The following is a 9,848-nucleotide window of genomic DNA, read 5'->3' as shown; positions in this document are numbered from 1 at the left end:
GGCAAGTCAAAACCAATCAGTTACTGGTGCCAAGATTAGGACATAGCCAGGTTCAGTGAGAGCTCAGGTTTTTAAAGACTTTCTGCCAAGTTCTTCCCACTGAGTTAAAGTCTGATCAAACCTGCAGCACTAGTTTTTCCCAGTATTCTTAAAATGTTTTCTGTTACAATACTATTATATCACAAAAAGACTCCAGGGTAGGGTTGCACCAGCTGTGCATAAGTTCTCACGTAAGCTAGGACGTAAAGTTTACACTAAGGGCTTAGTAACTACTAGTTAGTTTGTAACTAAGACAGTGCTTAATTTGGTTGCACCACCTGTTCTTAAGGCAAGACTTAACTAGTAGGTCGTAAGCTCTCCGTAAAGTAATGTGTAGTCCCCTAATATGACGTTTACCCGTATTTATCCAATAAGCAGCCTTCAAATTTGTACACAGAAGTATTAAAAAGCCGTGAACTTCAATTTGATCTTGTTAAGGTTATGGTTCAAACCTTGTTTGCTCATGTAGCTGTCAGCTGTAATAAATTAAATCCCCATTAAAATATGTTACGTAATAAAAGTAGATTTGATAAATAGTATATTTGCCCTGTGTAAATAACAATATTATAGGAACTGTATCTAAAATAAATGAGGGGTGATAAATAAATACTAATACAACAGGCTGGAAAAATAGACATTTATTCATTGTAATATCCTATATATATTTTGAATGTGTTGAAACTTGACACCAGGCGACGCATCCTGAAAACTGCACCGGGCGACGCATCCTGAAAACTGCACCGTTAGATCGGTTTCATGCTGAAGAGCTGCTTAAAAGTAAGTTTTTTTTTTCTCTCTCGTAAATGTAAACGAGTGTAAAAGTCAACATCATACTGTATGTCGAAATGATTGATGCCTGTTATGCAAAACATGAGCTCACTGATGTCATAAAATATTAGTCTGCTTTTTTATTCCATTCGTTACTCCTGGTCGGAATCTGCTGTAAATATTTAGTTTATACGTAGGGTTACGTCCTACCTAAGTTTAATGGAGCAACGCTCAAATATTTAGTAATGCATAAAGGGTGACTTAGTGCCTATTTACGCCACAACTATGCTAAGTTTTAATTTACGCACAGCTGGTGCAACCGGCCCCTGGGCACTTGTACAAGACCTCCCTTCTGAGAATGTGTGCCATGCTGCTATCTCACCTTTGAAAATATCTCAAATACCTCAACTGAGATAATGAGACATGATTAAAGGAAAAACCTGAATCAATAAATATTACTTTAAAGCAGCCAGAAACAGTATTTTATACGGGGATATTGGTAACAAGGGAGTTGAGGGGGTTGAAATTATTTGAGTTTACTTTGACATTTGCATGTTGTCCATCTGATTTCACTGATTTTTTTCAACGGATGAACTTAGGACAGTTTAAGCAGTCAGCTTATTTGAATACTCCCTAGCACTAGCAGTTGAAATGTGAGACATCCAGGTCTGTGTGTATGAAGCTGCTGGGAGTCTGTATATGCCAAATGCCTTGTAATTATCATTATTATGTATTTTTGTTGTGAGGACACAACAAGAAGGATGGAATTTTTAAGGTCAGATTCTTTCTTCCCATTCCTGTATTGTAAATGACTGTCACTTGAACATGAGAGAAGTGTAGAAACCTGCTAAGGCACCAGAAAAACACTAACACATCACACTGCCTACATTAACAGAGAGCAGCTCCTTCCTGCCAGCTATGACAGGCAAAAGTATGCTACATCAGTGTTAGACACACACCCTGCCCTGCCTTGGCCCGCAGTTACATGAATCACATCCACACATACACATACCTGCAGGGCAGTTGTTACTGACAAGCAGATTTGTTGTGTTTCACCAGAGCCTGTTAGCAAAGCTTATACAGGCTGAGGATATTAGTCAAAGCACTCATACACACACACACATACACACACACACACACACACACACACACACACACACACACACACACACACACACACATGCACATTCATCAACAAAAATGTGACTCTCATACACTGGGTATGATTTGAAATATTTATTCAATTAGGTAAATCACACATTATAAATCCATGAAAAATTTTATGTTAGTATATACATTGCAACTGAGGGAGGTTGAAAAATGGGTGATGCAATGTTTACTAATATGCTCTAGTTTGTCTTAAAAGTATGTCCCTGAAGTATGAAGTTTGTACTGTACTGGATACATACTGTAACACATCAGTGTTTTGAGCAGGCACACAAACTCAACATCAGCCACATGCATAACTGGCGAACACACTCTCTCTGCAGCATAAACATGAGGTCAGCCCTGGCAGTGTATCTCCTGTACTGCTAAGGTTGATGGCATTAGTGAGTTTCAGCAATGATAAACAGGCTTCTGCACACATTCTTTCACTTGTCTGTTAAAACCTAAAACAGTTTGGTGCTACCAAGGCAACAATAGTAAAACAAAACAATATCAAACTCAACAGAACTGTCGTGAATGATAATTCAATAAAATGTATTCTCCAATATATCTGAAAATAAAGGATGCAGTAGACTAAACATCTCTACAGTAAGGAGCTCTATGAACCCTCAATATACATGCAAATCTTCTTTGCAAAATCCAAAACCACACTGTTTAGTGGATTAAGTTTTGTCCTAATCTGACATTAAAAATATAATAATATTCTTGTGGCACTTCCAGCAGTTGTAATTCTCATGATTCCTCCTCTGTGCAATCAATACATAAAAAATGCAAACTCCCAAACTCATAATACACAAAAGCTCATCTATGCATGTGGTCTATGCATAATGCAATGAACATTAACTAAACTACATAAAATACTGTATAACATCTAACACCCCTATGTACATAACTGATGATGTTCACAAAGAAAAAACATAACTATTTCCATAAAAGATCATAAAAATGGGTCACACAGTGACTTCTGTGAATGCTCGATTATTGTTTTTCACAGTAATTTTAATAATAGTTTACTGTTAAAGTACATGTATTCTCTTGCTAGACATAATTTACATTTTACCATTAATAACAAGATAAAATCATCTAAAAAAGCATAATTTTTTAAAATTATTTTACTGTAAAATTACATGTATTGTCTTGTTCAATAAATTATATTTTTGCCAAATACAGTATGTTAAGGTAACCAATTATGTTTTGTTTTTTTTGTTTCTCCTGTAGCGTTTTTATGTTCTTTTTGGGTGGGGAGTACCGTACAGTAACAAGAAAGAGAAAGCTAATTTCCAAAACAAATCTAACATCAGAAAATAAGACAAATAGTCATCATCCATTTGATGATATATTGAGACTGTTGTTAATAATGGCAGATTTTCATATTAAACATCACTCAAAAGCAATGCAATTATTGTCGGAGTATTACTTGACCAAAAAGGTCTCCAAAAAGAAAAAAGAAAAGTCTTTAATTCAGGTCCACTAGAACCGCTTACAGTATAAACAGAAGGTTGTCTGCACTAACACAGTCAAGGTGACTTGGACAAAAACACATATTGAAAATGGCTCCTAGGAAGATCAAGTTAGATGACCGTTAATCCATATGTTTTTCCATCTCACAAACATGAGTAAAAACGGCATTAACATAATACTATTTTTAATATACTATCATAAAAACATTGTTGGTGTTTTTTTATTATTCATAAATTTCCACAATCAGCACACTTTAGACCCTGATGGTGTTGGCAGAGATCTGAGTTGGTAATATAAAGGCTGTAGGTTCAAACTCTGCACAAATGTTCCATGAACTATCCCTGTTGTAGCCTTAAGCAAGGCACTTAATCCTAGGTTGCTCTGTGAGGGGGCTGGCATTTATTGTTGTACTGTAAAGTCAAGAGTCTGCTAACTGACAAACTAGTAATTAGTAAATTAGCTTCTCCCTTCTATTAAAATAGTACAGCATCAACATTAGCAAGATTGGTGTTAAAGGTGCATTCAGTAGTTTGGAGCCGATTTAAAAAGTTTTACACATTAACAAATTAATTGTGTTTTGTGAAGTTTAATCCGAATGGTGTACACTCACATGAGATGAAGACTGTACTCATAATAGTTTTCTATAAAAAGTGTTTTATTCTACATGGTGCGGGTCACCCCCTTCAATGTGTTGTAATCTAAACAACTGTTTCACTAAACGTCGAAGAAGAGAATCCTCGCACTCATTGGCTGCCGCCTGTGTAGATACTCTTGGTTATGCTTAGAAAAGTGTTGTTTGGTGACGCAAACAGTGAAAAGAATCAGAATGAGCTATATTGCCATGTATGCTTACACACATAAGGAATTTGTCATGGTGACAACACACAATGGAACATACTTATTTATCATGCTTTAGCAGCAGAGACAATGGGAGATCCAGTGGCTATACTGCTAAAGAAGCAAAAAAAAAAAGGTCTGAAGCAACTTGCTTCAAGCAAGAAGACAGAAAGACCGGCAAAGGAAAAAAACTAGAGTAAACATCGGTAACGATAAGGCATCTACGTCTTCATTCGTTTAGTGCAAAGTAGCTTGGTACAGGGATTGTTGTGTATTTTGTGTAAACTATGACGTTGGTTGCTTGGAAATAAAACGACGTCTTCAAATACAGTATTAATGAACATGATAAATTTGATCATCAAAAACAATTCTAATCTTTCCTTTATCTTGACATTCTGTATCGCTAGATAATTTTTTATTCGATTATTTTATGCTAAGCAGTTCTCTAATAAAGGTAATAACTGTCTTTAGAAATAACGTAATATCAAAGTTTATTGATATGAGGGACATTAATAATCTATACTTAACAGTAGAAGCATGTTCACTTGATTTCTGACGTTTGTTTTTAGGCAAAGAATTTATATTATAGGAGTAATAAATAACGGTAGAGATTACCTCAAACTCTGACATTTTCCATATGCAAATGATATTCCAAAGCTGGCAGGGGCAGCAGAAACAATCATGCTGATCCACGTCGAAAGATGGCAGTATAGCGTCTAACACCAAAATGAAGAAGAGCAATGCTAAAGCTAGCTAGAGAACTACTGAATGCCCCTTTAAAATAGATGCAGAAGTTATCGTCACCATTAAAACATCAACCAAAAATGAGCAAGTAGTGTGACTGAGTACAAGCGGTGGTGACTATAGGTTGTTACCCTAATTTAATACCACCTTCAGTCACACCTCTAAACGGACAACTAATAAAGGGTTTAAAATGTTCATAATAACATTTGCTAACACAATAATTTCTGCTTGCAATTTTCAAACCTTTTGAATGGCTTTCCTGTCATATGATGTGATGTTTCCATGGCAGTGACAGAGTCTACCTCAGATAATCAGTAAGGTGATAAGAGGCATGCCAAAAACAAGCAGGCAAACACTCACTCTTGTATGATTAATTGACCTGACATTCTGTAACCTTGCAACCACCACACCCTGTGAAACAGCACACACTTTTGTGGCATCACCCTCTTGTTCTGTACCCAGGTGATCCTAGCTATTCTGATGTTGAAATGCAATGTCTGAGGCTGGGAGTGTTCAGAGACACTGGGTGTGCCTGGATCAAAATCTGTAATCAGAGCCTCCTGTTCCTCTCCCAACCCATCCTTTACCTCTATCCTTTTCTCCCTTTCTCTCTCTACTCCATTCACTCAAACACTAGCACTCCAATTAGTATTCACTCCCTCTCTCTACACCTCCTCTTTTTTTCTAAGTGACATTGGTGGTCGGTGTTTCTACGCAGCAGCTGCAAATAAATCTGTGTAGCTGAATGAACCCATAGCAGTAAATCTCAAACTGCTGTTGAAGTTCCATTCCGGTTGCTTTAAATCATATTTATTTTCCCTCTGTTCTATATTCCCTCCTAGCATTTTCAGTTTTATGTCTCTAGTTTTAATGTTCAGCTTTCTCTTCGGTTATGTAATTTGTGATGAAGGTTTGTAAATGTAACAGATTCTGTAGATGTAACATTTTGAGGCTGCCCTCGGCATTACAGTCTGGCCAGGGAGAGTGAATTTTGTCAGCTATTCTGTCTTCAGAGGTGTGATGGAGGGTGTTATGGAGAGATATGTCTACAGACTCAGGTTTTCTCATGTCTAAGTGATCTCTTAAACTACTTACACTGCCTTTCCTCTTCATGAGTCACTACCACAGAGAAGAAAATAGCAACAAAAATTCAAAAACTGAGTTTAATTAATTTGAATACATCAGGAGATGGATGTTGCTTATTATTTTAATCATTATAATGTAAATCCTATGCTACTAAAGATCATGGCGTATAATTCTTATTTTCTCAGGAGAAGTGCTTGTGTACAGTATTGACAGCATTGATCTTACCACATATTAAGCACACATGACTAATTTATCAGTCCAAGAGAGAAAACATGACAAATTTCACTGTACAGCACCATTAGATAAGCCATTCATACAAAATGTATTATTTTTACATTATAACAATGGGCATTTGTCAGTGTATTCTGTCAATGTAAGAATTACTGTGTGTTTTCAATCTACTGTATATTGGAGGGATCCTACTCCTATTGCATATTGAAACCACCCATTATAAGCATCAAACCAATGTGTAACCTTAATTTGAGTGGACATATGAAAAGAAAAAAAAGTGTTCAACCAAAATGCATTATTAAATATATTTACAGAGAAATAAATGGCCTTATAGGAATGTAAGTACAGTGCACTATATGCGTGCAAATACATATTGGTATTGATTTGCTGTCTTCTCTTTATTGATTATTGACAGGGGACTGATGTCCTCTATACAAATTATTCTGCTGACCACTTTTCTGTCTCTCATGCTCTCTTTCCCCTGTGCCAAGTGCATTAATCCTTGCATTTCCACTTGCCTAGGAGGATGAGAGCCAACACTCAGGTTCTGTGTTTGTGATAGAGAGAGAGAAGCAAAGGGAGGGAAAGATTGTAAGTCTATAATCATAATCCAATAATCTGTACAGTTTCCTGAGTCGATCCCATTGTACTAAACACAATTGTCAATTTATTTGTATATCAGCTGATTTAATTATTTCCCTTGTAAACAGAAGAAAAAACCCCTCCCTTAAACAACCAGAAAAAAGCTGATTTTGAGCATTCCAGAGGGACTAGATCATGTTTCAGATCTTTGTGCTGGTGTACTACACATAAGCACCCAAAAGACTGTTTTCTACTTTTTTTTTGTCTATGTGTATTCTTTATGATTACAGGCTGATGTGAAACTTTAACTGTGTTTACTTTAAAAGCATTGCATTTACACTCTTCTAAACACATCTTCTCTTAAATTATTTCATCCCTCATTTCTCATTTCTCTTCACAAAGCTCAACAAGTAGAGACAAATTAGTTATCCTTTTAATAGCCCCATGTCAATCACTCTTTTTACTGCAATCAGTGTGATGTAATCTGTATATAACTTTATTTTTTTGTTAATTTTCTATACTGATATATATATATATATATATATATATATATATATATATATATATATATACTCTAAATAAAACAATAATACAGAATCTTAAAAGTTAGTTAAAAAAAAGTGTCATTGTGACTCGTGCGTCATATTTCAAGTCTTCTGAAGGCATACAATAAATGTATACAATGAACATACTGAAATTTACATCATTATTCACTCTCAAATAAAATCACATTAATGATCAACACATTTATATAGAGCCCAAATCAAATATGACAACATATTTTAATAATATCAAAGCTCATTGGATTATGAAGAGTTTGTATAGACTATGAGATAGCATTAAGAAAGTTCAAGAAATTCAATAAAAGTAAAGTTATTTGGTAAACATGCAGACCAATAAATGCCTAAACACTGATCCTTATGGGTCCACAGTGAGTCTTTACTGCTGACCAATAGGCTATAACCTGTTATCCAGCCATGATAAGTTTGCTGATGATACGACGGTGGTAGGTCTGATCACTGACAATGATTAAAAGGCCTACAGAGAGGAGGTGCACACTCTGACACGCTGGTGTCAGGAGCACAACCTCTCCCTCAACATCAGCAACAAAAAAAAAAGGAGCTTGTGGTGGACTTCAGGAGAAAAGACAGAGAACACAGTTCCATCACCATCAATGGAGCACCGGTGGAGAGAGTCAGCAGCTTCAAGTTCCTCGGTGTCCACATCACTGAGGAACTCACATGGTCTGTCCACACTGAGGCCGCTGTGAAGAAGGCTCATCAGCGCCTCTTCTTCCTGAGATGGTTGAGGAAGTTTGGAATGAACCGCCACATCCTCACACGGTTCTACACCAGCACTGTAGAGAGCATCCTGACTGGCTGCATCACTGCCTGGTACGGCAATAGCACCGCCCACAACCGTAAAGCCCTGCAAAGGATGGTGCGAACTGCCAGACACATCATCGGAGGTGAGCTTCCCTCCCTCCAGGACATCTATACCAGGCGGTGTGTGAAAAAAGCTCGGAGGATCATCAGAGACTCCAGCCACCCAAGCCATGGGCTGCTTTCTCTGCTACCATCAGGCAGGCGGTATTGCAGCATCAGGACCCGCACCAGCCGTCTTCATGACAGCTTCTTCCCCCAAGCAATCAGACTTCTGAACTCTTGATCTCTCACGATCAATATACATCAGCACTGCACTTTATTAATCTTATTATCTCACACTGGACTGTCTTAAATTATATTCTCTCTTAACAACACACTGGCAACTGACTATCAACCGACAGCCTGAATGTCAATACAGCACAATACAACCTACTGTATATTTTATATATACTATATATACTATTTGTATTGTATAATGTGTATTCTATATTGTATGTGTATTCTATATTGTGTGTATTGTATACTGTACAATATTCTATATTGTGTGTATTGTATACTGTATATTATTATTTGTATATTGTGTTGTGCGTAATTATGTGTGTATTAGATATGTAAATTGTGATGTGTAAATCTGTTTATTGTAAATTGGTATATGTCTCATCACTGTCATGACTGCTATGTTGCTTGGAACTGCACCCAAGACTTTCACCCACTGTTGCACTTGTGTATATGGTTGAGAGACAATAAAAGTGATTTGATTTGATATAAACCAGGAAAGCACAGATTCAAATGTCATCTTTGAGATCAACAGTTTATGGCTTAACACCAGAACTATGTGTGCAGAAGAATTAATATTGATTTTGTGTAGATGCTCTGACCTCTTCGACTTCTGCAATCAAGAAGTAAATTGTGTCAAATGTTTTATTTGTTTGCTGTAACTGTGAAGAAAGAAATGAAAAACTTGCTAGGCTTGATGAAACCTTTGGTCTCTGCAAAATAGTGGGATTAATATTGGGTTTGGATGAGGTGAGTGATAGAAAGAAAGAAATTGGGAGAAAAACAGAATATGCCAAAGGACACACACACACACACACACACACACACACACACAAAGGGAGTGAGCTGGAAAACGCAGTACTAATGTTATGACAACAGGAAACAATACTGTAAGAACTTGTACCCAGAATGCATATTTGGTTTTACAGTTTGGACAATGCACTCTGGAACACTGGATATTTTAGGAGCTACTTTACATACATGGGAAACAATGTGTACAACTATTCGATACACCCTCAAAAAAGTTTTTAGAAGTTATATAATATATCAATTAATCAGTCAATCACAAAAAAGCTGATTCATGAAGCAATTGCCATTAAAGGGATAGTTCAACCAAAAATGAAAATTCTCTTATCATTTACTCACCCTCACGCCATCCCAGATGTGTATGACTTTCTTTCTTTTGCATAACACAAACAAATGTTTATAAAATAATATTTCAGCTCTGTTGGTCCTTACAATGCAAGTGAATGGTGACCAGAACTTTAAAGG

At 36.5% G+C, this 9,848-nt stretch overlaps 1 protein-coding gene across 1 annotated transcript in view; it reads left to right on the top strand.

Annotated features, from left to right (window-relative positions):
- The first annotated feature begins 558 nt into the window (after positions 1 to 558).
- Positions 559 to 9,848, top strand: part of LOC127444958 (homeobox protein Dlx2b) — a 31,714-nt gene continuing 22,424 nt past the window's right edge. The window contains exon 1 of the mRNA XM_051704648.1: positions 559 to 816. The gene's annotated coding sequence lies outside the window, so the exon portion shown is untranslated. The remainder of the gene's footprint in view (positions 817 to 9,848) is intronic.

The sequence above is a fragment of the Myxocyprinus asiaticus genome, chromosome 8, assembly GCF_019703515.2.
Source record: "Myxocyprinus asiaticus isolate MX2 ecotype Aquarium Trade chromosome 8, UBuf_Myxa_2, whole genome shotgun sequence".
Classification (NCBI taxonomy): domain Eukaryota; kingdom Metazoa; phylum Chordata; class Actinopteri; order Cypriniformes; family Catostomidae; genus Myxocyprinus; species Myxocyprinus asiaticus.
Note: the sequence above shows the minus strand (reverse complement) of the source record. Positions and strands in the feature narration are given on the sequence as shown.